The sequence below is a fragment of the Calliopsis andreniformis genome, chromosome 12, assembly GCF_051401765.1.
Source record: "Calliopsis andreniformis isolate RMS-2024a chromosome 12, iyCalAndr_principal, whole genome shotgun sequence".
Classification (NCBI taxonomy): domain Eukaryota; kingdom Metazoa; phylum Arthropoda; class Insecta; order Hymenoptera; family Andrenidae; genus Calliopsis; species Calliopsis andreniformis.
Genome location: NC_135073.1, coordinates 12,253,557 through 12,258,279, shown reverse-complemented (window position 1 = coordinate 12,258,279; position 4,723 = coordinate 12,253,557).

Below are 4,723 nucleotides of genomic sequence, written 5' to 3'. Positions count from 1 at the left end.
CTGGGTAATAGCGTTTAGAATGCTTGAATAGTTGATTTACATTTATCACTGAAGTTTCATTATGGATGAATCATCCAGCCGTTTCATGAAAAGTGAAACGAGGCTCTATTTCGATCACTGTTCACTTTCAATGATCATTTTCAATGAGATGCAGATGAAAACGAGTTTCATACCTTTTACTGTGGATGAATCATCCGGAATGAACATCCCAAGTGAAAGATTTAAATTCGCTGTGAGATAAATAAAAAAATAAATACGTTCGTGCAGTCATATCGTATTCATTTAAGCTTAAAATTGATTTCAAAGAAAAGCAATTGACAGAGGAAAAGAAGTAGAATAACTCACATGTTTTACCGGCACGAAAATGGAAACACTTCAAGACATGAATAATAAATTATCGAGCTGCCGCCATTTATGGTCAATCTAATCCTTAATTCAATAATCATAATACGAAGAAATTCAGTTTAAATCTCTAGAATATAATGAGATAAGAAAACCACTTCCTGGCTGCGACTATAAACTGCTTTCCGAAGCAACAAGTCCAAACTCAATTACCAACGCATCTCCGACTAATTTGCCTACGCAACTATACTCCACACTAGAGTGCTCCTAAGAAACAAACTATCAGAACACGTGTACCCCAGGAATACAGTTACCGAAGCCATTTGAATTTCTGAAAAAAAGTACGAACTGCACCGTTACTCGTCCTCATAGTTTGATCTCGGCGTCACGTAAATGTTAGGCCTATTGTTCTTCCGCGTGGCAGCTCTCCCACGCATCTCAGGCGAAATCCATATTTCATCAAGCGTGAAACGCCGCAACCTAGAACGAGTTGGGGATCAGAGACCGTGTCTCGGATCGTTCTGCATACTTGACGTGCATCAGAAGAACCCCAGTAAGGTAAATGTCCCAGTAATTGATGTTGATGCCCATCCCAATACTTGAACACCAACGTTAGCTTTATTTTATATTAAACTGAAATTTTAATATATCAGGTAAATCTAATTAAAAATAAAGGCTAGTATCATAAACTAGTATCCTCAATTACTGAAACCTCATAATTTAAATAGGCATCGGGGCATGCAGTTTTAAGCTGTTCACTTATTGGCTCGTTTAACATCTGAAGCATTCAGGTATTGGAACATTTACCTTATTTCCGATAAACGTAATTTTATGAATCACGATTTGAGTGGAAGAAAGAAAACAGGAAATTTGAGCGATCAGCGAAGAACTAAAGTAAGCGATGGCCATGGTAGTTGGCGTCAACGCAACGCAATATATCAACACGATTTAAATGGACATGCAAATTACCAGCTAGGGGAACGAGACCAGGATAAAACGATAATGCAACAGCTTCCCCACGCTTCGAGACGCTCGACGGCGCAGTTAAAGCGTTTCTTCTGCACGCGTTAAATTTGTGTCGACCGACCGCAAGACTCCATTCGGTTTTTCGCGCGAAAATCCACTTCGTCCTGAAGGTGGAGACCGGCTCGACCGTGCCGCGGCTTTTTATTCATTTTCACCACGCATGCATATCGTTTCTTGCACGCTACTGCTCGTAGTGGACGGTAGCCATGCCAAGGTTCGGTTAATTGAAAACAGCCACGCAAGCGAGTTCGGTGCTCTTCTTAATTACCCGACCGTCTTTTTCTGGGCGTTGCAAAGTGTCAGAGCGAAACGTTAAAAATAGAGGGACGATATTAACGCTCGGATACCATTTATTGGGGAACGTGGCAAACGCATTTAATTCTTGTCCCTTCATAGTTTTTGCGAAGGAGGATATTACTGGCTATCTTCTGGTGTCTCGTAAATTTTTCGGATCGATTCAAAGGAATCTGTGATGAAACTTTTATCAGGGTGGAGCAACGACGTCGTTAATGTCATCAACGAGGATTCTATTATCACAGTACGAAAAATGAGAATTAATTAGAAGCACTGTTCGACAGATCGATATAGGATTCGCGAGTACTCCAGGGAAATGCACAACCCTCGGACACAGTCGATAAAGTCTTAATATTTAGTGTTCAACTCATTCACAGAAAATTTTTAATCCCCAGGTGCAGTCGATAAAATCTTAATACATGTTCAGTGTTCAACTTATTAACAGCACTGAGCAAGTATATATCACAACAAGTAGTTTATTACAGTCAACCCTTTTTCCTTCTGGAAGAAGGGACTCGAATTACTGTCATTACAATTTAACTTCTTGATCAGACGATAAACACAGAAAAGCTGAGGCAAAAACTTCTCTACATGTAACCAAATCCCAAACTCATTTTCTCAACAACTCCCATAATATTACCCTCTCCATAAATCGATCCTCTCAATTAATCCCAGCAAATGGAAACATCGATCTCAGACATCTCGTTATCGTCGTTGCAGGAACCAGCGCGTATCGAAAGTATCGTAGCTCTCCTTATCAGGGCGGCATCCCTCAGTCAAAATAATCCCACGATAAAGCTCGCGGAGAAGTATTCCAGACATCTCGGTCGATTAATCGTGCGGAGGTTTATCAGGTGCACCGGTAGTTTTATCACTCGCCACGTGGATAGACTATCACTATGGGCGGTCTGCAGGCGGCTACCTTCAATCGAGAGAGGCCGCCGCTGAGCCACCTGCCGTACCAATAAGTTCGATACGAAACGATCCGTTCTCCTTCCTCGAGCGTCTCGCCTATTAGCCTGGTCGTGATAGGAAAGTAATTACCGCTGCATAAATCTGACCGAGTGAAAAAGCAGCAGTGAGAGGCATCGGAGGTACCTGCATCAACGATTTCGCTCGTAATTCCCAAAGCGCGAGCCGATGTCACGTTTCGCCTGTGGCTCACGTGCACTCGACCGTTCCACGTCGTTTTTCCGTGTCCGACAGCGAACCAGGAAGCGTTTGAGGGATTATCACGATGTAACTGTCTAGCCAGTTATCCTCGACCGATCCCTCTTAACCTTCAATTACTTAATTAGCAACGTAAACCGGCGATATCGAGCGGTTCGAAAATGAGCACATCCTTTATAAGGCTCTCGCAATGGGCTTGACGTACGGGGGAACGAAGTGGAGTGGATTAACGGTTGCAAGGAGGGAGGATGGGACCCGAGCTCTGAAAGGGAACACGTTCGGGTCAAAAAGAGCTAGTCTCTGTTCAATAATGTTTGCAGTTTCTTACAGCTGAGAGGTACACTGGAAACCACTCTGATTGTAATTGTAAATGAGTGTAATAATATATATCGGTGAGAAAAGGCTTTCAGAGGGGGATCTAAATGAATCATACTGTTGCGTTGTATCTGATCCTTTCGTCGTAACACATTCAGAGCGTTTCGTTGCGGAGGCACACTTAAAAGGGAAATTTTTCTTGGAGATGCCAAAAGGTGTATGCTGAAATTTTTCATATAGAGGATCTTGAAAACGAAGCATGATATCAATAAATTTTATTCTACATTTTTATCTTAGTTTTCTGTGCGTAGTATCATACCCCTTTCGCTATATATATTTAGTCTGTATTTTGAAATTTTGTTGAAATGACAAGTAGATATCAGGATTCAGGAGGAATCAGCTGAATACTACTTGTATCTAAACAGTTATCTAATTTTAAGATACTCATCATGGAGTTTTACACTATAAGGAGTGCAACTCACCTACAATTCTAAACTCTAAACCACTTAAAAAGTAACACTCAGGTGTCGAAGCTCCTTTTCGAAATATGTCTCCATACCTAATACTACAATTACACAACCCCGCTCTCAATTTAACAAAACCTAGCTATATTAAACCAGTTCTCTAGCGCCAATCGAATCAATCCCATACAATCCAGATCCTCCTTTCGCAGAAGAACCAAACCGAGACACCACAGTTCCCAGAGCTCGCAATCACTTGAACTTGAACATCTCGCCACCAGCACTTCCAATCTCTCCTCGCCCCATAGAGCAGCTCGCGTTTTTTCGTCCGACGCGTTGAAGCAGAAGGCGACAGCGTTCGCAAAAAACGGCGCGCATAAATTCCTCTGGGTGGGCAACGATCGCGCGAAACGCGAGCACGAGATTCCTTATCGGACACAATGTAAATCAGGGGGAGCCGTGGATCGTGTTGGGGCCCCATTACCACAGTGTATCGCTCAGTAGAAGAAACAGAGGAGCAGTCTCCGCTGCGATCGATCTTTCTCCGCGCAATTTCATCGTTCGCACGCTGATCAACGCGACTACTTTTGTCGATGGATCGACACGTAGGCGTTCACGCGGCCGATCACGGAGGCGAAGGAAAATCGCGACGGGGCCTCCGACGTGGATCTGCTCGCTGCTCGTATAGATGGAACGCATTATTCACCGTCGCGAGCACGCAGCCAGCTGAGACTCTAATGCTGTGCCCACACTGTTGTTGGCGAATATCTCGGGAACAGCTCGTGAACAGTGAACACTGTTCGCTCGAGAAGAGGTACATTAAAGGTTCTATTCCCAAGCTCACAGCCTACAGCTGTTCGAAAGCAGTTCGCAAGTTGTTCACGAGCTTCAATCTGGACACGCTGCTGTTTTCGCTCGTAAACTGCTTGCGAGCTGCTCGAGAAGTGTTTACGAACAGTAAAGACATTCAATTTTCGAGACATTGTCTGTTCGTGTATCTGTTCGTATACTGTTCTTAGTGTTCTTGAAAAAATCGAGTAAGGGTGATAAAAAGTTTGTGAACTATTTCTTGCAATGTTCACAAACATTGCAGTGTTTGAAGAAATTTACCCTGT